Here is a 27,243-nt window from a genome sequence, read left to right as displayed (position 1 = left end):
AAAAACAAACATAACTGCATCAAAAAAAACAAAAAGAGTAGTAATGATCACAAGCCACAGATATACCAAAATGCAGTTAAGTGACGGTGCTATGGGATCTAGGATATGGAAACACAAAAAGACAGAGAAATCCCAACACAAGCACTCTGATCATATAGAATAATAGTAACCACAATTGTTTATTGTGTCATGGACTGAGGTAACAACGAAAACAAGGTGAAAAATAACATACAATTAAAAACACACAAAGCAGACAGGGAAACTACAGTGAGGAGCTCTTGACCTCGCAGAATGTGTGAAAAAGGAACCCTTAACACAGTGGAAATGCAGTTGTAATGTAAATAAAGGAGAGTAAGCCTAACACTCGCAGTGGAGATCAAAAGATCCCACATAGTCATGACCGGCCTGTCCCCAAAATAGACCACTGGAGGGTAAGATGAAACTCTAATAAAAATATGACATACAATAGTGCCACACTAATAATCAAAGTGAGGGATGTGCCCAGCATAAGAACATCCTAAACCCAGATAAACACACATAAACCAAAACATGGATGGTACAATGCAACCAGTGAGCAGTCTGTTCTGCACAAAAAGTATAATGTACAAATACTCTACATATACTCCTCTAATTGGTGATATTAACTTTGATTTACTGTACATCTAGAGTATTTCTCTACCCTGACTGCCTTTTACTTTCAACTGCTTAGTCCTAAGACAGGCTAGTAAATCATTGGGAGTTGGATTCTGTCCTCCACATGCATTCCATATACCCGGTTTGTATCATGCTGTTTTTTCCCTTAGGTGCAGTTTTCTGCAGTTCATAGGGAGTTTATTCTGACCTGTGTGAGATGATTATTTGTGTGTTTCTCTTACTCTTCATGGATTGGTTTACTCACCTCTGAGCAGTTATTTTTCTGTGCTACCTATTAGAGGAGTATATGTATAGTATTTGTACATTATACTTTTTGTGCAGAACAGACTGCTCACTGGTTGCATTGTACCATCCATGTTTTGGTTTATGTGTGTTTATCTGGGTTTAGGATGTTCTTATGCTGGGCACATCCCTCACTTTGATTATTAGTGTGGCATTATTGTATGTCATATTTTTATTTGAGTTTCATCTTACCCTTCAGTGGTCTATAACAACAATACATCAGCACATAGTTAAACCAAGGTTTCGGTCCTCCACCCTGGGGAAGGTCCCGTTACGGTGACCCTCAGTGTGCTGTCTCTTATTATCGGACATCCTTCTGGTAATTATTCTCTCTCTCCTCTCCTTAAACACACTGTGCCATTTTTTTTATTTACTGTTACAGATGTAATAAACTTCATTGTTCCCTTTTGCTGGTACAGTAAATGTTGTGATATTCTTCATCAACACCATTAGTTCCTATGGATCCTGCGTTACACTGTTTATGTTACCTGGGAGAATAATGAAGCCTAATGCATTTGTATGCCAATTAATGCATCTTGCTAATTTAGTTTCTTACATTTGACACGGATTGTTAGACCTGAAGGTTTATGACACCTCATACCAGGATATTGCAAACTTGAAAAAGGAGATACAGAGAAACACAGCACTTTATGCACTCCTTTTTGTGTGTGTGCCTTGTACCTCCGATTAAAAGGAAGGAGATCTTACGACATTGGAATTACTACCACAGGTGCACACAAGGACATAGACAAAGCAGTCCATGTAGCATATAAACAAGGAAGGGTAAGAGAACTCACGTGGACATTCCAGGTTGCGACCGAAATGTCGATCATTATTAATAATAAATACACCTTTCTACAAGTCCACGCAAGTTCTCTCAACCTTCATTATTATGTCATGAATCTCCCCTATACTGCTGCTACTGACACCACACCGATGGTAAACTGTTGCACATGGGACACAATTGAAGCAAAGTATCATTATACACATGCCCAGAGACACAATTTTGGGGACCGGCCGGTCATGACTCTATGTGGGATCTTTTGATCTCCACTGCGAGTATTAGGCTTACTCTCCTTTATTTGCATTACAACTGCATTTCCACTGTGTTAAGGGTTCCTTTTACACACATTCTGCGAGGTCAAGAGCTCCTCACTGTAGTTTCCCTGTCTGCTTTGTGTGTTTTTAATTGTATGTTATTTTTCACCTTGTTTTCGTTGTTACCTCAGTCCATGACAAAATAAACAATTGTGGTTACTATTATTCTATATGATCAGAGTGCTTGTGTTGGGATTTCTCTGTCTTTTTGTATATATATATATATATATATATATATATATATATATATATATATATATATATATATTTATCAATCATAAAACAAGGAACAGCAGGCACTCCGTCAGGATAGTCAATAAAGTGGGTGCAAATCCTATATAGTATAATAGGCAATACGATACCGTGGTGAGACAAAATCACAGGCAGCACTCCAATGTGTGGTCAAAAAATATATTGTGGACCGAATATATTGTGGCTTGCGGACCAAAACGTCGGTATGATGTCTTGTTAATTACAGTATATTTTTGACCACCCATTGGAGTGCTGCCTGTGATTTCGTCTCACCACGGTATCGTATTGCACATATATATATACACACACATACACATACACACACACACACACAACAGTCCCATAAGAAAGTCTCTTATCTGTTTCTTGTAGTTGTATGGGAAGGCCTCTTTGCTCTCCTGTGTCCGCACCCTTGTGTGTTATGGCAATGTCCGTGTCCAGGTTTAGAGGTCTTGTCCCCTTTTGTCTTACTGTCAGCCTGCAGTCCTTTTGCAGCTCAAGACATCTGTTGTTCCACAGTTCAGCCCAGTTGTGGACTAGGGAATCTCAGGCCTGTCCTTCCTAGGTCAGCCCCAATTGTGAGCTCAGGAATCCTCTTCCTGTGTCTCACATGACACTATTTCACAGAGCTCTGATTAGGCAGGTGGAGTCTGGTTGATTGCCTGTTGCACTTAACCTGCTCCCTGCTGAATTTAGAAGCATTTTCTTTAACAGGAACAAGTACCTGTTGCACTAATTTCCTTAATTTTTCTCTCTTATCCTAAGAAGCTTCACTTACTGTACGTACAATTGTAGACAACTGGATACTCTCCTATTTCCTGAACCCTCCCAATATCCATACACTGCCTTCATACTAAGGTGCCTCGTGTATAAATATTTTGTGCTTCTCCAAGAAATTTGTGAAATGTTACCACTATGTGAGACTTGTATGTGTCACGGTTCCTGTGTGGGAAGAATAAAGGAACCAGTGCATACATTTATACGATATCTTTAAACTGATTTGAGTACATGTTTACATAAAGATCATATAAAAAGATGTTGGCCAAAAAGAATGAGTGGTTTAATTAATTTGCCTTATTGCATAATTATATCCACTGCCTTTGGAAAATAATATTACAAGGTAGAAAACCAACTTGTTCATTTACATTAGTCACACCAGTTAATTGGTTCTATAAATCTCTGAAATGTTATTTGTATTGCTATGCTCCTATTATTGTATTCACTGTTGGCATGTAATCTCTATTGACATATACTGTATTGGTAGAGTGATGTTTGTTTACTCTTTGTGGTTCATGATAAGAGATGTGCAGATTCATTTCTGGGCAGTATTATGACATTACATTACTCTTAACACATTTAGTAACACATAATATGATTATCGATGAAAATGCTACTTTTTAGGGAAAGGAATTGGAGATGTTGATTAACAGCATCTATATGAATTAAGTATGCAACACATCATACATTACCACAACAATGTTGTTCTTATCAAAACATGATTTGTATTTTGACCACAATTGAAAATGTAACATTTTCTACCTTACGCATTTCACATTTTAATTCCATCAGTCTGTCTTCATAAGTTACAAGATCATGCATCAAGTTGTAGTAATAAGAAATCCTCCCTGTTTAAGTATTACCCATGGTTGTACACAATCTGTAATAAAATATGTTGTGATTTGCTAACACACTTCAGTAAATCGCCTCCTCCACTTTTAATCTAAAAGCTGCCCTGTTGTTCCTTTAAGTTTAGTGTGAGATTTAGGGTCTTATTCAATAATGAAAAATCCAAAAATCTCGATTGATGTCAGCATGCATTTTCAGAAGAAAACAACCAAATGTCCTATCTTTAGTAAATTAGCTCATTAAAGTTAACTTTAAAAAATATTTTTTCTAAGTTTTTTTTTTTTTAAATACCACAATTTTCATCTTTAAAGGATTTGTTTTTTCCCATAATTATTTCAAGACATTTATCTCTGAAGAAGCCAGATCAGTATTGATCCAACTATAACAATGTGCACTTGAGCAACAATTTTTCCTCAAGTGTGTTTTTGATGCACTCCAGCATTTCACATAGTGGAAATAAACCAGTGACACAGATAAATAGTGCTTGCTCACTCTGTTCAGGGGAAGTGACAGTGTGATAGAGAGTATGACTGTAAGTAGGCTGCACAAGCACAAAACATTGATCTAAAAGGCATTCATCATGAGCAGCACAGTTTGCAAAGACTTGCTTAAGGTACTGTAATTGATACTGTTGACCATCCTAAAAGTCTTGTATCAAGCAAAATATATCTCTTACACAGTAGCTCTAAATATACAGTTTATAGAATATATATATGTATAGTGTTTATACAGTATATTTATGTAGCATAGGTTATAGAAGTAATACAATTCTAAAAGCTTTTTGATTACGATGACAAAAGGAAAATAATAGACATGTTACAGAAAATGTCTTCTGAAATGCTAGAGCATGGCACCTGAAATACATAAATAATTGTACTACTGTTCATTTGTAATGCTCAAGACTCAACAGATGAGCTATTAGACCAAAACCCAAAAACTCTGCCTTTCTTCATTAAATACAACTACTACAAGATACATGCTCATTACACAGAACAAAACAAGGGAATTTATTTGTCAATTTGACTCACAAAGGAATTTTTTTTTTTTTTTAGTCTTATCGCACACAGAATGGATTATACATGTATTAGGACTCAACTGCCTTGACCACAGTAATTGATTTTACATTCAAATTCTTACACCTTGAAAATCAGTGCAGCAAAGCCCAGAATATTTAAAAGTGTTTGCTTTTAATCACAAAAATGAATTAAGACTTTCAGCTTTAGAAGGAATTACAATGCAAGCCCTCTCACATGCAAAAATTCACTTTACAAATCATCAGTGAAAGCTAGATTTGAGTTAACATTGCTGCTAATAGACCCACCAACAAATCACATGAAATTAGTCATTTTAAAAGGGGAAATATACTTGAATCATTCCAGATTTAATTATAGTTTGGAATCTAGTTTAGAAGTCACAGTAGTTTTGGTATGAAATATATGAACCTTTCCATGAGAGGTTAAACTTGTTTGCAAAGCTGCATTAATAATAGTGAACTGTGTAATTCTATTTGTATATAAATTGAGTAATTTGGGGCTAATTACTTCACATGATATTTAATAAAGTCTGAAGATCTGTGAAAATTTGGCCCCCTCTTCAAACATGTTTTCTTCCATTTAGTTTATGAAGGTAAAAAGTCCTATTAGGGTATCTATATCATGGGCTGTACAGTAAGTAACCACTTATGCCTCATTATGTGAAAGTTGGAATAACACGAATAATGAGGAGTTTATACACTCCTCATTAGCCAAAATTGTATAAAAGCCATTCCTTTAAACTGTAGTTTGCAGTCAATAGTCCCTTATTCTAGCGTCACAATTCATCCTTTGCATTCTAACATGTTAGGCATTGCTCAGTAAGCATAGCTAAAGAAAGGCTAAGTCATGATCCAAGACAATATTAAACTAAAAAAATAACATAAATAGTATGAGAATTATTCTAAAACTAGCTGTACCTGATTTAACATATGTCGATGATCTTAAATGTTATTAATGAAACATTACTTTTGTTTTCATCCCTCTCTGTAATCTCTTGTCCCCTCTTCCCCACCTTACTCTCTCCTCCATCATGCCCTGCTTCTCTTTGCACACACTCCTCCCCTCTCTTTGTACTCCCTCATGCCCCATGTACACCCTGCTCTCAATTCTCTCCTCCTCGTCATCCATCTCTCTCCTTCGTCTTGCTGTGTCTCCTCCCCTCCTGTTGTCTTTCTGTCTCATCCCCTTACATGTTTTTATTGTTATTCTTAAAACTTTATTGTTGCTTAGCAATCCTGGATACAGAAAAACAAATAATCTGGTGCCAAAAGCAACAATGTGATAAATCCAAAGTGAATGATTAGATCTGACATATATAAATGTCCAGTCGCGACAAGCTGAGGACCTCCAATGGTATCTTGAAAGTTGTCATGCAATATGTGGCAAAAAACATAAACACCAATCATAGTGTACACCTGTAAGACTAAAAAATATTAATAACACTACACAGACAAGACCTAACAGACTTACAAAAAACAAACAATCACAAAACAAAACTGCACCTAATTAATGAGCAAAAAGCTAATGTAATAAAAAATATATATATAAAATGAAAATATAGCACACACACAGGTAAAGGACTGATATCTGACTGCTCCGGAGGGTCAAAATTGAAATCCTACTTACGACATTAAGGATTAAGATGAGCATTCAAAAAGATATCTGAATCACCGCCGACGGACTCCACACATAGATGGTTACAGGCAGGATCAGCGACGCCGTCATATGATTACATCAGCGTCAGCACCACTGGTCCATTTGCGGTCAAAGGGCTCCACATTTATGCCTTAGATGGTTGTTATAGGGCACGGTCACCCCCGCAAGCACCCCAGATCCGGCTCTGCCGCTCCGTCAACTTGTCCTACACGGCATACACAGTCACGTGGTCCTCGTGTGTTGTGCCTCTCCACGCCGAATGGCCCGGCTGCGCACGCACACGCAGAAGTCCTTGCTCACTGCTGACCCACCGCAAACGTCCCAACAGCGCGGAATAGCCCAATCTAGATATTTACAGAAATATGTAAGAGAGATGCATCAGATGTACTAAATTTCTTGCAGGATTTCCAGTGGGAAGAGAATTTTACTTTAGGAACATGTGATGTAACATCTTTATATACCTGCTTTGGTCATCAGAAAGGCTGTGAAGCAATCAAGAAAGTCCTAGAAAAAGACAGTGAAATAGCAGATATTCAAAAGGGGTTTTTAATAGAGCATTACATTTATTCCAGAGCACCACCCCCCTGGTTCAATAGTTGTTTCTACCTACAGAAACGTGGGACCGCCATGGGGACCAAGTTTGCACCTAGTTTTGCCAACGTCTTCATGGAGGTTTGGAAGGATGATAAGATCTGGTCCTATGAGGGACTGGGTGCAAACTTGATCCTCAGGTGCAGATACATCGAAAATGTGCTATTCATCTGGCGTGGTACCTGTCAGAGACTGGTGGAATGTGTGGTGTATATCAATGAAAGTAATTTAAACCTCAGATATACACATCAGTGCAGTAAGACAAAATCTACTTTTTAGATCTTACAATTTATGTAGAGTGTGCCATGCTTAAAACAAAAAACATAGTTTAAGCCAGTGGATAGCAACAACTTTATTTTAAAGTCTAGCTGCCACCATCCGAGGTAGATTGCCCTCAGGGGCAATTCAGGAGACTGAAAAGATTTTGTACAGACAATGAAAAGTTCGATCTACAGTCAAGGTCATCCATAATAGATTCCTAGAGAGGAGCTATTATCAATTAAAAGTTGATAGGTCAATGAGCTCTAGACAGAAATGACCTACTAACATAGAAAGAAAATAATCCAGCAATAGGGATTAAAAATAGTTTTTATACAGCCTTTCTAACTACATGTAACAGAGAGGCTGCCAGTATCAAACACATAATAAGCAATGTGGACAAAAGGGTGAAAGTGCGCAGCTAAAACATGATTAAACAGTGTGTATGGAAACAGTGCAATGTGAAAGTTTAAATAAACAATAAATTGACCTTGTGGAAAATGACACTAATGTGGCGTCTGCAGCCTTTCTTGAGGGGTGGCTTGACACCCCTAGGGCTATAGAAAAAAACAAAAAGACAGGGCGCACAACGCACATAGTGAAGCACAATTAAAAGATAATTTTACTTAAAAATTAAAGGTTCTGCGTACATCAATATAATGAAAATCAAGCAGTGGGTTAGTAGGGTTACCACACGGAAGGAATGATCACAGCTCTCCACTGGAACGGATGTGAGGCACTGGATACCAGCAGACGACATCCAAGGCAGCAGCTTCCGCGAGACCTTCAGTCAGGGTAACCAGATGTTGGGGACCAGTGAAGAGTCCCGTGCAGAAGTCCCGTTATGAGGCTCAGAAGCCTCCGTCAGTCCTACAGCAATGCAGCTCCAACAGCATGCCGCTCAGACCTGTGGTGCGCCTTCTGATGACGTCACGACACTCTCCTTCTCACATGGAGCGGGGGAGAGAGCGCATCGGCGAACAACACACAGGGCAGACAGGGCAGCAATGGTAATCACCCATAGCGACAGGCAGTGAGGCAGGGGACCGGGAGGCACAAGCCAAGAATATACTCAGTTAACAGTAAGGGTCAGATAGATGAACAATCCAACATTCCAACGCGTTTCGTAACACACGGTTACTTCATCAGGGAATGCCTCCCGTTTATTTCCCCCAAATCAGTTCCCCCCTGGTTAAACCTCTGTTCTTTATTCCTACAGTCCTATATATGACTTCCAGGAAGTCTGGTTTTGGTGGAGGCAAGGTATGCCTTTGAAGCAAGCAACGCCAGATACCAGACCTCCCCTTTGATGCATCTGAATCATTTAACAGTCTCAAACTGCCCACTGTTACCAGTTTAATATAAACAGTGATAACTTAGTGGTTCCCGGAAATGCAGGATACATTTCCTTAATTATTTCATATCCCACAATTCATGAAAAAGTTAAGTTTTATTGCACACATCTGCATTGTTAAGAACCATACAGGATAAAAAAGGTGTAAAAAAAAAAAAAAAAAAAACTTGTTACCATGAGTTTTAACAATTAACTGGTCATATTGGGATGGGGTTACTATGTAGCTTCAGTGGCAAAGAAAGAGTTAATAGATACCTACCCCAGTCTTTAAAAGCTTCGGCTAAATTCCGGACTCATGGCTATCCTAGACCACATTCCTGCATCAAACCACAGAACGGTCCTGTTAAGAAAGAGAAATGCTTTGACAGGGCAATTTCACTGTCGTGGCTTTTCTACAGATATAGTGTGGCTCCAGGAACAATGATCCCCACTGACTTTCAAAGGTATTGCCAGTATGTGCGGGGAGGAGGAGGTACAACTCTGAGCACTAGAAACTTTGTGTGATTGAAGAAGTGGTGTGAAGGGGAGGGATTTTGATGTACTGAACATTTTGTAGCTGTAGATACTGTATGTGTCTGAATAAAGTGAGAGTCTGCATCCATGTTGGAGGTAAACCAGGAAACTCTGTGGGCAGTTCAGATGCTTCATAACAAGTATTTGAACTAGGTGAGAAGGGCAGGGAAATTAATCAAGATAGATTGAACGGCACAGCTCCCCTTCAGGAAGTAGCAATTGGTTGAGATTTTATAGCAGTTCAAAGGAAGACTTAAATACCTTTAGGATAAAGATGTATACAGTAGGTGTACAGGGGAAACAGGAAAGATGAGGAAAATCGGTAAGAAAACCCTCTGGGCAAGGTGTACAAATGCTCGTACTTTGGGAAATAAAATCCCCAAACAAATTGTAACTCCAAATGCGCCTGACCTACCTGACAGCCCTTTTATTAATGCACTTTACTCCTACTATGTCTGTAAGCCTCCCAACATACCACTTAAGGGCAGATCCACAGAGCTCTGTTAAATCAAGGCAAATGTGATCTTGCTTAAATAGGTAATGGACATAATTCTGTAGGTCTTCTATATATCAATACCTACAGGTGGAATATATATAATGTATACATGTGTTCAGTGTGTATGTGTATACAATTTCCGTTTTTAGTCCAAGGTTTGAATGGCTAGTGCCCAAGTGATTGGCAGAATAATCATTGGGAATACTTATTGTTTCCTATAGGATTTTATTTGAGTGTTTACTTTTCTGGGTATGTAGCTTTTTCTGCCTTGTGTATTTTGATATATTTTATTGTTTTTAGTGTTTTAAAATGTGCAATATGTTTCTGTGGATGTCTATCAGTGCTGTTGATCAATGTTATCTGTATGTATGAGAAAAATTGTCCAATTGCTGCATTGTCAGCCAATGTCTGGGCCAATAGAAAGATTTTTGTCCATATAAAGGGGTCATTTCCCAGCATGCAAAATATATCTCCTGAAGAAGCGTGGAAAATGCAAAATCCATAGAAGGAATAGGCTATTCAAGTGCAGGACGTTGTGAGATCACCCTGTCAGGACATTGTGATCCTTCCTCCATCACCTTGGCTGTCGGAGCGCTGATCTAGCTAGGCAGCAGCTCTCGCCATACTCACGTGACTCACAGTGTACACTGGGAATTGTGGTCCGGCTGCCTGTGGATAGGTGGACGATCGTGCTCCAGTGGCAGCAGACCTAGGAGGTGTGCCGTGGGTCCCGCGTGTTCATCAGCCAGTGGTGCGGGGGAAGCATGTCAGCCATATCATTTTAATATATGTAAGTAACTACATTTCATGTTATAAAGTTAATTTGTTTCTAACACAGACTTTTTCTCTGCGCTCCTCTTTTGTAAATGAATGGACATAATTTTCCCTGAGTTTAATTGGTATCCACAAAGCTAAATATATGCAAAAACAATGGTCATTGGTTATCTCATTAGCATATGTCTAACACCATGTTTAGTTAATACTATCGTGCATTCTCTTCAAATAACATGGCGTTAAGACTGTCGCCCAAAGGCAGCATTACTACCTTCAAGACCCTGAATAGGTGTTTAATTAAAGTTAAAAATGAGAATACAGGGTGAAGAGTCCTGTAAATACCATGATCATTATATCATACCTTACTGTGATCTTACACTTATCCAAAACCTGTAAAAGACCTATTTCGGGGTCTGAGTATGAGTAACGCCAAGTTTAGCTATGATCTACAGATGCAGCGGTCGCTATTCGAACATTTCACAGAGCCTTTTCGTGTGCTCTGCTGTATTCCACGTGGCATTCACGCGGCCAATCACACCAGGCACACGTGTTTATCGCGGTACAGTACCGACACACTTAATTCGAGTGTGGTCGGTACCGCAAGCCGGGAAATCTCCCGGCTTGCTAGTGGCCGCCCCTCGGCGTGCACGCACGTCCAGGGGCTCCCCGAGGGAGCCCTGGTGTCCCGCGATCGCGGGACAGCCGCAGGGGGTTCCGGGGGACCCGGCGGACCCGGCGGACCCGGCAGCGGTAGGGAGAGCGCCCCGATCGGAGGGCGCTCTTCCGCTGCTTCGGCGCGCGCCCGTCACTCTCGGGCGCGCGCCAGGCTACTGCTGCGGCCAAGAACGGGCAAATGCTCGAATAAACTTGGCCGCAGCAGTAGCTTTGTTTGAATTTCATGGATTCTGTTTCGTATCCGTGGCAGAAATTAATGAATTATAATGAGTACAGTACTGTGCTACTGTGTCAATTTCAGGTGTTTAAAAACCAGAACACTAAAATGCCATTTTCTGTACTCGCCTGCACTCGCGTCTTAATGCGGTACGGTTGGAAGAAATCACGCACCATGACATGGGTATTCCGAGGTATACACCAGGTGAAATGTTCGAATAACGGCCGCTGCTTCTGTAACTAACGTAACATTAACACCTCTATTGTATATTATTAGCACTAATATCCGTTATAGTAACTGCACGGGTTTGTACGGATGAAAACCGCACTTAAAGCAGGGTTAGTGAGCTTTGAAGATACCCTTTGGCAATTATCAAGACATTAACTTATACTTAAAATGAAATATACATACATAATGACGAGGGGTGACTTGCATATGGTGGCTACTACTGAGTCATGGTATAATGAAAATCAGGACTGGGACATATCTATAACAGATTACAGTACACTATATTTGAAAAGGACAGAGTATAAAGGAAGGGAGGAGGAGTTGCCCTTTTATGTGAAGCACAACATAAAGGCTACTTTGGAACAAGTACTGTAGACAAGACTGAAACACTTTGGATAACCCTAGAAACCGGTTAGAAGGTTGTCATTATTACTGGACAGGAGGAGGAACTGGATAGTGTGTTAATAGAGGCCATCACCAAGGTAGCAATTAAAGGAGAGATAATCTTTCTGGGAGGTTTTAATCTGCCAGATGTTGATTGGCATGTATCAGTTGCAAGTTCTGCAAGAAGTTGGGACATCCTGGATTGCTTGCCAGGGGCATCTCTCAAGCAATTGGCGAGGGAACCCGCTCATAACGAATCAATTCTGGACTTAATACTTCAAAATGGTGACATTTATTTGTCATCAAGAATTTGGGCTTCAATATGTATGTATGTATAGCCATGCATAATAATGGTATATTGCTTTCCTCTCTGTTGGCAGTAAGTCCTGGTAAGAACAGGTATGCCAGCAGTAGTTATGGAGGTTTTCCCTCATCCAATGGTGATGTGCCCTATGTATGAAGGGGAGTGGCTGTATGCTCTGAGTCCCTGGATAGTGACATCAGGGATGCGCCTGCCTCCTGAAGTATATAAGGCACAACACAGTTAGTATACTGTGTTCTAGCAGTGTGTTCCTGCAGCTGTGGAAAGCTGTTGGGAAGTTGTATTGTCCTGCATAAGGGATTGTAGGAACACTTTGTGACCCTAGTGACGTAACTAGCGATCCAAGTTGACCAATCAGCCTGTCTAAGCCACTCTGTGTCCAGGGACCTGGCACAGAGAGGATCTCCCTAGGAGAAGAGGGAATCCCACTCCAATTTGGGAGGGCGTACCTGGCAAAGGGACAGCACGGAGAGATGTGCGGCTAGAGCTGGCAGCTGCATGGGGCAGTCTGCTACATCACCGTCTACAATAAAGATGACCTTGTTAACGATACCCCCACTGTGTGAGTGTGAAGTTACTCAGCAGTGGATGGCACCACCAAGAAGGAGTTCCTCACCAGGACCAGCTCCCTGCGGAAGCATAGACCCTGATGAGGTGGAGGCGCTGCACATGATGTAAGTTGAACTTGCACCCACTACCTCAGCTATCTGTTCTGTTGGATATCCCCTACTAACATCAAGCGGGAGACTCAGGAGTTCTGTTGCCTACAGGTGCACCACCCAACACACAAGTAATGGGGGTTGGTTATTAAAGTACCCGGGCCAATGTGAGATTGGGGGGGGGGAAACCCGTTACAATTGGAGGCACTGCTGAGATATATATACCTATCAACAGGACAGGCTTTTGCTAGGCACACGCTAGGAAACAGGGAAAGTGTATGCTGCCATTTTGTGCTGTGTTGGGATGGAACCGCAGGAGTAGCCTGGGAACCTGAGAGGAGTTAGTGGGTCTGGAGAAGGGCTATAGCTGTCTGAGTCACCTTGAGGTCGCGCTAGGGGTATGACGCCAGAAGGGAGAGCTTGTTAACTAGGTCAGGTGTCCTGGAGAGGGTCTGCACTAGGCTGACCAAGAGAGGTAGACGCCCAAGTACTGCATGGGAGCCCCAGAGTATTCTAGCCATTCCAGATCACTTACCGAAGGGAGCACAGACTGGGAGGAAGGAGATACAGCAGACACTGAGAGAGTGAGCCTAGCCTGAGGTAGTGAAAAAACGAGTTAGACGTATGTTAGGTACACGAGGTGGTGCACAAGGCATGTTTATTGTACAGATGTGGTAGCTGCCCCGCAGAGCGGAGCTCCATGTACAGTAATCCAATATACCGTGAGCAAGAAGCGACCGTCAGAATGGAGGATCTGCAAAGAGCAGAAGGTCCAGGATGCCGGGATGAGGAAGGAGAACAAGCTACAGGAGAGACTCTTGTGTGTTTGTTATGGAATGGCGTGAAAGCCGTGGCTGCGCCGTGTTTGTCATGCCTATGTTCTCGGGATGATACCCCTGAGAATAGTGAGGATGACAGCCTTGCGAGATGGGAGGAACGAAATGGACTTTGTTACACACCAATTAACAAACAGCCAGACGCTACCTCAAATACAAAGAAGGACAGTGATTACCAAAATGGCGGTTCCCGGGGCACCGCGTGGGCCAGCTACAGAAAGTCTTGCAACTCTGCAGTTTGCAACTTGTTGGCCAGGATTGGCGGCAATGAGGAAACTCCACCCAGTTGGGGAGTTTGACGCGAAAACTGGAGCCGCACCCTCATGGGCTATGACTCACTCAGCCCCTGTGCTGGGTCAGCCTACAAGGCGGCGAGACATCCCCCTAGTTTCAACCAGGGGGAGTGGTCTAAAGTTTCACCGGATGCCGATAGAGGAAGTGGGGGGAGGGATTGCTCAACCATCCCCTGCACTTCAGTTGCGAAGAGCCATTGATCACTACAGACCGCTAGGACGAGTGCTCCCGTTGGTGACCATGGCTGAGCAAGCGGAGAAAGTGGAACAGAGTCCCTTGATATCAACCCACCCCAACTCGGCTCCAGGAGGCTTCCTGATCATCCGAGTAGAGGGTGTGGAGACAGTGGTCTGTCTCTGCCTGCAGTGCAGACTGCCTGGTGGAGCCGTGGGCAGTGAGGCACGATGCCCTCACTGTAGCCTGCAGTACATGTGGCCCATGACGACTTTTGTGCCAGTACAAGCTGTAGGGATGAGACATCCTACCCCGACGTTGGCAGCGGAGCTTCCGGGTGCCCTGTGGAGGGAGAGTGCAGATCCCGCTGAGCAGGAACCCGGCCGGGTTCTCAAGCAGGAGAAACCCAGTCGTCGTAGAGGTGACCGGAAAGGAGCCCATAGACGGTCCCCTACTGGAATACCCCGACCGAACTGTAAATTGGAGTCCTCGGACGAGGACTGTGCCAGGCTGGCAGAGGCACAGGACTTATTAGAGGAGTACCATGCTACTGGTATTCCGTGGTGAGATACCATTCCTCGTGGTGTGGAGACACGAAGCCGAGTGTCTCCAGTGCCGCGACAACCCGATCGCCGGAGTCCCACTGCCGTGGTGACTAGCGGGTCGGAAGGAGGTCGATCCACCCCGACCCTGCGGAGCAGTAGGTTAACCCCATGTTCACCGCAGATCCCGGGGGTGGAGGTGAGCGAAGACCGGAACCAGTGTCAAGCTGGACCGCGCAGCAGAAGGGCGTTGCAGGCTATCCTCGTGGAGGAAGAGGTCTCGCTTGGGGACCCAACCCAAGATGGTGTCGCAGCACGTGCGGATCCCGAGGCAGTTCCGGACGACCTGAGCGGTGTCGAGTGGGAGGCGATTGCGCCTCTACGGTCGAGCAGTGGGAGTCGATCCCCTACGGACAGCAGACGGAGTGGGCGCTCGAATCGGAGAACGAGAGGATCCACTACCGAAGGACAGAGCGAACATTGTGGCGAATGTGAGTTTGGTGTTGCGGAGGAGCAGGCCGTGACCCTGCCGGCACCTACCGTCCAGTCCCGTCCCCCAACCCCGTCCATCCCCAGGGTTAGCCCCAAGGCCCTAGTTCAAACCCCTGTCCCTGTCACCTGTTCCTTTGGGTCTACCTCCAGTCTGGGTGTGTCAGGGGATTCCCGGGGTCCTACCACAGAACGGACTGGAAGCCTGGACTGGGGAACTTCAGATGATGGATCGGAGGGTGGAGGGAGGATTTCTCGATGAGGGTCGATAATTAGTGAAAGCCATAGTGCGCTGAGCATTGAGGGCGGACACTGGTCGCAGCGCAAGGAAAGGGTTATGCGATCTGAGGGTACTTCAGGGGTATCCTCGGGCGGGCCTGATGATGAGGAGGAGCCACTAGAAACTAACTCTGAGGAGGTACAGGAAATTAGGTGGTGGGCACCGTTATATGAAGGTTATGTCGCCTGGCTTGACCGCACCCATTTTCTTCTAGAAAGGGAGGGGGTGGTTGACCATTGGTGGGCCCCTGGGGATTTTGACGATGAGGCCTATCTCAAGGAGCTACGAGTACGGTGGGACCGAATACAAGTAGGTCTTATTACCCCAAAAGGATCGGAAGGGTTAGATGATCCAGTGGAGTCAGATGAGCCCCTGTCATGGGTGTTGCCGGGAAAGGCTGGGCAAACTAAATTGACCAGGACTTGCCGAGCTGAGCGGGCTATTGCAGCCAAATATAAGAGGTCACATGGGCTCGAATACCCCTATGTCCTCGAACCTCTAATGAGGGAAATAGAAGAAAATCGAGAGAGGTGGCTCCGCAATGATATTGAATATTACATAGTTAATAAGGGAGGAGCCATTAAGGGAGTTCAGGCTGAGCAGAGGGTCTCCCAACTCATGCGGGTCTGGAAGATAGGGCGCAGTGTGTATATGCACAAGGTAGTATACTGTAATGAGCGGGGATTGCCACGAGAGTATAGTGTAACCGTTCATGATGCAGCGGGGCAGGAGGTGAAGAAACCAGACCCTCGACACTACTATTAGGTCCGTCAACGAGTGGTCTGCCTTTATTCTTTGCTGCTTACTGCTGGTCAGTGAGCGGATGTTACGTCATTATTATGTGAAGTGATAATGTTTAAACGCTAAGTTTGTGTGTTCTTTGTCAGTGTTTCCTGGAGCAAGGTACACCAAATTTAGGACCCAGCCGGGCCGGTGGGGATTCACCAGGGGGAGTATATAGCCATGCATAATAATGGTATATTGCTTTCCTCTCTGTTGGCAGTAAGTCCTGGTAAGAACAGGTATGCCAGCAGTAGTTATGGAGGTTTTCCCTCATCCAATGTTCTGTTGCCTACAGGTGCACCACCCAACACACAAGTAATGGGGGTTGGTTATTAAAGTACCCGGGCCAATGTGAGATTGGGGGGGGGGAAACCCGTTACATATGTATGTCTTCATTTAAATAGCACATTCAGCTTCAAACGTGACAATCATATAAATAACAAATACAAATACCATGAAAGATGTGCTAAAGACATAAATGTAACATTTAGGAAAAGGAGTCCTTGCTCCTCCAAAGAGCTTACAATCTAATTCCAGTGATCATCAACCAGTGTGGTTTAAAGACAGAGCCTGAGTCATACCACACAAAAACAAAGGACTGACTTTTCAAATCTGGGAAAATGGGCCTTTGAGTGCAGTGCAGGAGCAGTGGCTAAACGTTCAAGATGCAATACTGAAAGCAACAGACCTTCATGTTAGACAGGTTAGTAATGGTACAAGGATAATAAATGCTGATATGGTTTTCAATAGAGGTGGCAGGTAATATATAAGCTTAAAAGAAAGCTTTTAGGAAATATACAGAAAGTAGACTCAGAGGAAGGAGGATAGATAACTTTATCAGGCTCAAGAAAAGTAGGCTCAGTAAATAAACACATGTGCCAGGGCCCAAAACAGAAGACAAAATAGTCCACTCAGTAAACAAGGAGAATAAACAGTTTTTTAGGTAAAGCAGAAAAACAAAATAAGAAATATTAAGACTAAAGATAGAAGAAGACTGTCTTGAGGAAGACATACAGGGTTCTAAACCGGTACTTTTTAATATCTTTTAGTGACATTGCAAATGGTCTGCAGAGAAAAGTTTGCCTTTTTGCAGATGGCACGAAGATGATTTAGGTAGATTGGAGGAATGGTCAACAGTGTGGCAACAGCAATTTAATACCAACAATTGCAAATGATGTTCTTGAGTCACACAAATCCAAAGACAGAATTCAGGATTAATGGCACTATAATGTCAATTACCATCAAGAATCTGGGAGTCATTATTTCAGTTGAGTAAAAGTGAACACTCAATATGGAAAAGCCAGCTGGATGTTAAGTTGTATATGGAGAGATGTTAGCAGCAGAAAAAGAGGGATGGGGATGCCACTTTATACAGTAGATCATTGGTGAGACCTTACCTACAGTTAGGGTTGCCAGGTGTCCCTTTTTTAACAGGACAGCTTGGTATTTTGCCCCTGCGTCTGGTATAAAATAAAAGGTAATACCGTACGTATGTGTCCGGTATTATCTCTCCGAATGCGGAGGGGGTCAGAGCAGTTGCCACCATGCCAGGCTCTCCCCCATCTGCAGGCTTCTCCCTGTCTGTCCCACGATGAGGTGTCTGATGCTGACGTGAGCCGTGTCCTATGTGTGCGGCGGAAGTCAGCTGGGCTCAGCATCCGGTGAGAGGGAGGCCCGGCGTGAGTCAGCATCAGACGGCTCGGCGTGGGACAGAAAGTGAGAGAGAAGCCTGCCGCTGGGGGAGAGCCGGGCATGGCAGCAACTGCTCTGACCGACAGCTGCCCCCCCTTTATCCACTACACCCCTCCGCTGTCACCGCCCCCCATATCCACTGCCCCAACCCCCCTGCGCAGTCACCAGCCATCCCCTTTGCCCTTCCGCAGCCACTGCCCCCCCCGCAGCCACTGGGCCTGGCCTGACACCATCCCCAAGGAAAGTCTGAATTTTATTGGGGAGGTGGGGGTATTTTGTATATGTATTGGGGAGGTGGGGTATATTTTTTATATGTATTCGGGGGAGGGGAGGGCATATTTTTTTATATGTATTCGGGGGTGGGGTATATATTTTTTATATATGTATTCGGGGGGTGGGGGTATATTTTTTTTTATATGTATTCGGGGGGGGGTATATTTTTTATATGTATTCGGGGGGGGGTTCGCATCTTTTACCATTGTGTCAAGTATTTTTGGACAAGCCATCTGGCAACACAACCCACAGTACTGTGTTCAGTGCTGGAGATCATATCTCCAAAAGGATTTACATAAATTGCAGACTGGTGCATGTTCTACAGCATACGATTTATAAGGAAAGATTAAAGGACTTTAATATGTGCAGTTTGGAGGATAGAAGGGAGAGGAGGATATGATCAAAACTTTCAAATACTTTCAAGTACAAGAGGGACCCCTGAACTGGTGTTTTCCCTCGAGAGAAACAGGTAATTTCCCTGGCACAGTAAGTGCCTAGAGCAGTGGTTTTCAACCTTTTTTCTCTCAGAGAACCCCTAACCAGAGTGCTTAGTTGCTGAGACATCCCATCAGCAGCACTGGGTCACAGAAAACACAGGACAGAGATACTGTCATAGGAGACACACATATGGGACAGGGAGTCAGAGGCATCAGAGGGGGTAGGAATTCACAGGAGTCAGAGCAAGTCAGAGGTGGCAGGTGGGACAGGGAGTCCGAGGGGGCACAGAGTCGGGGTGGTCAAAGAGGCAGAAAGTCACATAAAAAAAACACACAACAGGACAGTCACAGAAACACAGACACACACACACACCATCTACTGCTTCCTCCTCCTCTGGTTAGCCACACCCCCAGGCTCCTGACACCGCCTCCTGATTAGCTGCTGGGTAATGCAGCCATGCAGGATAGAGGAAACTGGCCTGCTCTGGGAGATTGGGGAAATCCTGTGACACCCTTTTGATCTTCTCACAGCATCACAGAGTGACGTGCAACCACAGCTGGTATTAGAGATCAGCGGATATGGACCCTTTGGTCCATGGATCAATCTCAAATATGCTAAATCCGTGCATTGGATTCTACAAACTGTCAATGGCTTCTATCAAAGGGCAGATTTTTATGAATCAGCATGGATTCCAACTGACCAAATCCATCTGTGGATTTTCAAATGCAAAATGGATTTGGGGGGGGGGGGGGGGGGGGGGGGGATGCGAGGAAATCCCGGAAACGGATTTGGGCGGATTCGCCTATTTGGGAAACACTGGTCTAGAGAACGTAGGTTCCCGGAGCTGAAATGAATGAGGTCTAGCGCTGGAGGACCTGCTTGTTCTGGCCATGTTAAAAAAAAATCAAGTAGCCACAATTACTGCTTTAAACAAAGATATTCTCTGTAGATCTTGTTTTTTTTTAAATACTGTAGATTGTATTTTTGTTGCACAAATGCAATTAATCCACTAATTAACTCAATTGAAAACAGTACTTGCTGAGTTTATTCTTACAATAGTGGTTAAAAACAATTTGGTCAAAAAAAGTATTCGTTAAAATAAAGACTTTCACAGTAAAAAAAATTTCCACAAGCATAGTAGTGAAATTTTCAGTATCCCTTTGATTTTTTTTTTTTTTTTTAATAAGCCTTCTGAATCTCTACAGTACGTAAACAACCTTGCAGAATATAAAACATATTGAGTTATTTCCATACAATATAACTAATTTTGGCTAGTGAGAATGCAATAGAATAATGAATGTCTGTGTTAAAAAAAAATTGATTTTAAATGCATTGCATAGGTAAGGGACATGTTATTTCATAACAAAGTTGCCTTGATCAGCAAAGGAATACATATTATTATTGTTTAGCACAGTTGTTTTTGTAGTACAATGCAGTGGTGAAATTGAACTGAATTATTGTATAGGCACTGAACCTTTGTTATTTGACACTATTGCTTTAAACTATTCCCCAGGCCCTTATTTTTGATCAAACCCTTGTTACCAATGTTTTTTTTCCCTGTATATAATTACCCAAAGTTGTTGTAACTTCTCTGTGCAGCTAATGATAGTAAATATTTGTCAGGTGTATTACAAAAGGCAGGTGCACTTTTTGAATATAGAAATGTTTACAAGTACATGGTTACAAGTTTCAGTTTAGTGGCAGCTATTTATATTTTATAGAAGCGCAAAAACAATGTGGTTCTATTTTTTTGCACAACGATTGGAACAGTTGCAATTGACCTCTTATTACTAGTAGCATGTCAGGTGGTGCTAGATTTTAAAATGTGAAGCGTGGAAAATGTTATTGTACTAGTTAATTACAGACAACAAACCTTTTTTTTTCCTGCAGGAAACTAGAATTTATAATGCCTGGGGAGCAATTTATTTTTGGCATTAACCTTAATTGCTGGGACTGAGAAAATTTACTGCAACATTAGGCAATTCCATTCCATTGGATTTGGATTTTATGCATGGAATCTATAATTAAATAAGTAGCCCGTTGTAAGCACACGTCTGTAGCTTGTATTCGGTTTATAAAATTTTGGGATTGACACTAAAAGTAACCCCTCTGTTGCCAGATGATGCTGGAACACATTACAGATCAATGCATTGAAGATATTAAGATGTACATTTTTCTACTGTTCCTAGGGGGAAAAAAGATTAGAATAGAGCAGGCCTGCACAACTCCAGTCCTCGAGGGCCGCAAACAGGTCAGGTTTTCAGGATATCACTACTTCAGCACAGCTGGCCCACTAATTGAGCCAGCTGTGCTGAAGTAGGGATATCCTGAAAACCTGGCCTGTTTCCGGCCCTCGGGGACTGGAGTTGTCCAGGCCTAGAATAGAGGGTTACTCTAATTTGCTTTCTGTTTGTAGCATGAATTGCTAATTTCGCAGTCTCGTGAACCAAGCCTCTGTGGCTAGTGCTGCTATTCATTATACACACAAATATTCAGTTCACTAAATGTTGTTCTCAAAAAATGTATAGTAATTGGTGCAAGGTTTACATTTCGTCATACAATATTGAAGATTGAATGTACATATAGCCCGGCCTTCGGCAGCTATTGCTAATTCTGAGCCTTTCCTCTGTCAGTCCTGTTAGAACAGGCAGTGGAAAGGTTAATTCCTTCAGTTGGCCTGTTTGTGCATTTCAGCACTGAGTATGTAGCAATATTCAGGGGCATGCTTAAGCAACCTTTGAGCATGTTAATCCAAAGGGTGGATATGGGTTGGAACACCCCCTGATGTGTGTGAGCCAATCGGTATCCAGCTTTGAGTGGTAATGATTCAAAGCTAGAGACACTCCATGAGGATATTCAAATTGAGACATGTTTCCTAAAATAAGTGATCAGTTAGGAAGAGGAGTGAGTAGGAGAAGAGATATTGATTATAGCTGATAGAGAAGCGGTCTCTCCCTCTTACCCCACCTGGGTAAGGAGGGAGGGCAATTATGCTGCCATGAGCAGAATGGCAGAGAAGAAAGAGTAGGCCTATGCTGTGATGCTGTGTATGCTGCTCTGCCAATAAAGAACCACAAAAAGAAGCTGTTGTGTGTATCACTGTTCCTGATGTGAGAAGGAGAGAGAGTCAGGAGGGGTCCCTCCTCTGGAGACCCCAGAGGATCCCTACTGGCTGGAGGCACTGCACCACCCAGAAAGAACAAGAACAAGGTAACCTGTCCCACACCACCTCCTGTCCCTGTCCTGGTTCTCCCCACAACACCGCGGAGCCCTCAGCCCTCCTGTTTGCCAGCAGGTCACAGCACCAAGACTGTGTACAGTAACCAGAAGGAGTGAACCCCCCCCCCAATCTCATGTCGGGTGGGGTGAAAGAGGGTTACATACAGTATAACTGTTATGTCTGATTATAGTCACTTGTGATTAATTGTCAGCCCTGCTCTTTGAAAGTCTAATTTATTCAATTTAAACATAGGTAGTAGGGAGGCATACATTATGCCAAACTTTTTTTGACAGGTACCACGCCCCCTTTTGCCCTAGCCCCGCCCCTTTTGGCCTTAAACCCGCCCCATGTCCCGCCTCTTCCGTATCCGGTCCCGCCCCTTCCGTATCCGGCCCTGCCCCCTGCGCCAATTTTTTGAGGTTGACGCCCCCTACGCCAAAAACTCGCGGTTGACGCCCCTTACACCAAAAACCGTGATTAACGCCCCCTACGTCAAAAAAAACGCGGTTGACACCCCCCTGAGCCCATTTTTTATTATGATGTGTATTTTTTATTCTTTTTTTGTGATTGGTGCGTACTGTTGACGTAGATTGGAGGGGGCGTATACATACGCGGGGCATGTCCAGGCATGTTTATAGGCGTTTGGGGCATGCCCGAACATGTTTTTTTTCAAACGGGGCACGTCTGGACATGTTTATTCTGAAATAACGCAGTGCGCATGTCAGAAATTTTCAAAAGACGTTGAAAAGAGGGCATAGCAATTTTTTTAAATTCAGACAGAATACGGCTTTAATAGGCCAAACCCATCATGTGTCAGGGTGGCCGAGTGGTTTAAGGCGTTGGACTTAAGATCCAATGGACGTATGTCCGCGTGGGTTCGAAACCCTCCCCAGACATAATCTTTTTATATTTTTTTTATTTGTATAGAGTCTGTACGTGTGTTAGCCGCAACAGGGCTACATAAAAATAAAAAGCACAATTGTATAATAGTCAAAAATTGCTTATTTTATTTTTAAAAGATACAACAGTTTTCAAACAGGAAATAATTACATGTCGTATTTACAATTAAAAAAGTAAATAAGGTATTAAACGGCAGTTAAGGCATTAATAGACTAAATACATCTAGAGTCATTAGGTTAGTACGATGCATAGTATAGAGGGACAGCAATACAATGTCTTATTTACAGTGGGGAAAAAAAAATTAACAGCTTATTTACAGTTTCAACCAGTCAGCCGACGGTGTTAATAGACTACCCCTCCTCTTGTTTAGTAAATACCCCGGCGGTGATGTTAAGCCAGGGGCACTTAAAGAACTGTAACGCAAATCAGAGGTTCTTTTCTGAGGAGGTAAAAGGGATGATGAAGGAGGGGGCGTTGTATCGGGGGCCCGTATTTTTAAGCGATCCAGGCTTTCTCTATTTGTCGCATTACCCACAACCGATGAGGGGATATTCAGTTCAGCCATCGCAGACAGAAAAGGGCTCCATCCCTGTGGTATTTTATGCTTTATAACAGTGTGACTTTGTGTAACACCGCGTACCAAATCCAGTAAATTAGAGCCTGGTATAACCTGTTTTTTATAAATAAATTCCCCTTTGTCATTCCAGCTTGTAATATGTTTAGCCTGAAACATTTTACTGAGCAATAACTCTGCATTTTTCTTGAAGCGGACATTCACATTAGTAACAACCTCACGAATCAGATTGTCAGTCGTATCTGCTGAGACAATATCCTGGAAGTGTAAAGGGTGAGAGGCTGTTTCATCAGTAGGCATTAAAAGCGTTATGCGGTTCTTCTCCCCTTCGCTCTGTTTAGCATGCACCAAGTATTTCTGCAGTACAGTAGTGTATCTTTTTATCTTTTCATCCTCTGATAAATTATTGCTATTTAAGATCGCATTAATTTCTGTATCTACTGTAGGCGATGCATGGCAACTTCACGTATATCGCCCTCTCGCTGGGGGGGACGTTGTAAACGATCCATATCTTGTTTGGGGACCAGGTACATTTTCTCAGCAAATTCCATTAGCGGTTAGTGAGAAGGTCAGTCAGCAGCGGTATAGCAAAACCCAAAAGAGAGCCAATAAAGCCACCGGACTGCTTCACCAGGCGTTTCTTTTTTACAATTGTAAATTTTTTATCGCTCAGCTTTTTTATAATTTTACGCCACTTTTTAAGTATGCCAACTTGACGCTTTGATAAAGGTATTTTACCTTTTAGAGCATTGAGGGCTATCTCGCATATGGCGGTGACTAAATCATTAGACGCTGAACACAGAATAACTTTTCTTTGCTTTGGTGAAGCCCTTATTAATGCTTTTAAAGTATGCCAATTGCGGCGTAGTCGGTTAGACATGTTTACAACAGCGGTGCGGCTACAAGTAATGACAATTTACAGATGATTATCTCTTTTTAGAACTGTTTTTTTTAAAACATAGGTTGTCAGGCGGAAAGATACCGTTTCTTAAGCGGTACTCATCAGGGGTCGTGGCTCTTAAATCTACTAACAAAAAACCATAGGGGACACGTGTGGCACCTTCAAAAGCCTCTAAAAAGAAGTGTGATTTACCAGGATACATTTGATGCGCTAAGGTGTTAATTTGTAATTTATCCCTAGGATTTTTAAAAAGAACCATATATTTAGTGTTTAAATTTATGGTTCTGCTTTTTTTACCCTGGCAAAAAACATTTTGTACGAGGTACATGATACTGAGGTTTCTCTGATGCACATACTTGGTGAATGCTTTTTCAATTTCAGAGCTCTCACTGGCGGCTTCCATCAAGTCATCAACGATTGTCAAATTCACTTTACCCGGGGGAAAAAGAGCATCGTCATTAAATGTAGCAGGTATACCCTCAATAAATCTAATGTGGGGCATAGTGCTTAACAGTTCATCATAAAGATTTTGCCAGCAAGCATAAAACCATACGATGTTATCAGGCCGGTGCGACAAGTGAGTGCTAGAATGTTGCAAAATCTGTTTAACAAAATAGCTTTTCCCTGAATTTGACGGTCCGGCTAAAATGCATGAGAAAGGATGTTGAAGCCTGATATCCATTACAGATTTATAATTAGTAACCAAAGGGTAGGGTTGTGAAGTCGTTGGTCAGCTGTCGTTTCGTGTACACACACTTTTGTGTTTTCTGTAGAGGACGCGTCTCAATCTGCCAATAACGTTTATTTCGGACAATCCCCGCCTGTTGTACCACAATCTTTTTCTGATCTTCAGGATCAGAGTGTAAGGGGTAGTCCAGGACAATATCTTTTAAAGTGTCAAAGTTAATCAATTCAGCGTTTGCAGCGTTCAGTGTTACGCCTTTAACTTTTAGACACGTTTTACCAGTGGAAAGCTTATAACCGTAAGTCTTGGGGCCGGTGGAAACAAATTCTGTAATGTGTGTACCAGTCGGTAGTTCACTAGTCAGCTCCCCTAAGTAGTCACCCAGAGGGGGATTCCAGTCACCTGTTTTGCTAACAAAAATGACAGAGTCAGTGTCATGGTAGAGACACCTCTCTTGTAGCTTGTCCAAAACATTGTACAGTTCAAGACGGGCATAGGCCGTCGTAAAACAGGCAATAAAAATATTGACATTACGACCTACAGTGTATCCTTCCTTTGTATACTTCCAGCTAACCATGGCCGTGTCATCATCTAGGAAGTCTAAAGATGACACATCGTATTGCGTTGAAATGGCGTAACCAAAAAGTTCATCAGGGCTTGTTACAATACTTGTATTTTGTAAATTAGTCTTTTGACCGAATTTACCCCACAAAGAATTTAGAAACAGTTTAGAAATTTGTCTTTTTGCCGGGTTAATGTCTATTTTATAAGCGCGTAAACGTAAACCCTCTTTTGAAAAATACTCGCTGATGTATTTTTGTTTTTGGCATCGTCTGTACACCAGCTGGGGTATCCAGATGCCTCCTGTTTGTCCCTGAGGTGCACCTTAATGTATTTAGCAAACAATTTGTCTGTATAATGTTCAATGTGCCAAATTTCAAAAATGTTACACAACCGGTACCCTTTCTTCAACGCGGCCTGAATTTCAACTGTACACCACGTACCGGTCAATGAGCGCTCCTCATCTGTATGACAGAAAGGCGTCGTCTGGTTGGTGACGGCACATGTGCTGCATAGTGGAAACATGAGCTTGCCATTCATTTTAACAGGAAGGATGGGGAAAAATAAGTCTCTAAGCGGATAGACTTTTACTTTAGCAACCCCAAAGTACCTGTCAAAAGAGAAAAAATTCTCATAGATGATCTTAGGGTAACCGGTGGGATACATTTTGGTTTTGTTAGAAAATGTGTTTTGATGGCTGTTTTGTGGTACAATTGACCATATGTAAGAGATGTAACAGTGTTTTGTATCTTTTTCATTGTAACACATGGGACAGCCATGGTAAAAGCAGCCGTTGAATTCAAAGGCTGTTTGAACACCATTAATCACCGCATAACTATCCAGAAAATAGCGTTTCGGCTCATATTTTTACCAAGTAACACCATCGCCATTGTACCCCCTGACAATTACAACATCACAAAAAAACGCTTCTCTACGCCCGCCACACAGTGGCTACTGTATGTGTCTTACAAGGAGAATATAGTCATACAACACGCTTTAAGGGGGGGTGAAAAGAACTCACGACGGAACTTAAACGACATCTTTTGATTCATTTGACAAGACAAAAAAAAAGTTATTTCATCATGGCATTTATTCACACCAACTCCATAGAATGCGCTAAATCTGAACTGGATATCTTTGAAATACAGCCTACACAGACGAGCATAGAAAAAAGTCTGTATGTGGAAATACAGCCTACACAGACGAGCATAGAAAAAAGTCTGTATGTGGAAATACAGCCGTTGGCCACCCTTTCAGAAATGGCTCCGTTGGAATTTTATATCGCTGGCAGCGGGGAACATTATTTCGACCTAATAATACTTTGATTTACATTACGTGTAAGATCGTCAAACAGGACAATACACCGATTGCTGATGGAGCACGCGTGAGTCTAATCAATTATTCGATAGCAACGCTTTTCAATCAGTTAGATGTGACTTTGGGGGACAGACTCATCGTTTGACAGAGCTTATATAGCTGCTTCAAAAGCTCAACAACACAATATACTCACCAGGCTTTTCAGGTTGTG

The 27,243-nt window shown here is 42.7% G+C and overlaps 1 protein-coding gene and 1 non-coding gene across 3 annotated transcripts in view; both read left to right on the top strand.

Moving 5' to 3' along the window:
- Window positions 1-27,243, top strand: part of SYT1 (synaptotagmin 1) — a 905,119-nt gene that overhangs the window by 68,281 nt on the left and 809,595 nt on the right. The window lies entirely within an intron of this gene.
- Window positions 22,907-22,990, top strand: TRNAL-UAA (transfer RNA leucine (anticodon UAA)). Its single transcript has one exon. It is a non-coding gene; the product is annotated as a tRNA-Leu (tRNA).

Source organism: Ascaphus truei, chromosome 5 (assembly GCF_040206685.1).
Source record: "Ascaphus truei isolate aAscTru1 chromosome 5, aAscTru1.hap1, whole genome shotgun sequence".
Taxonomy (NCBI): domain Eukaryota; kingdom Metazoa; phylum Chordata; class Amphibia; order Anura; family Ascaphidae; genus Ascaphus; species Ascaphus truei.
The sequence above is the reverse complement of the archived record's forward strand: the minus strand, read 5'-3'. Positions and strand labels throughout refer to the sequence as shown.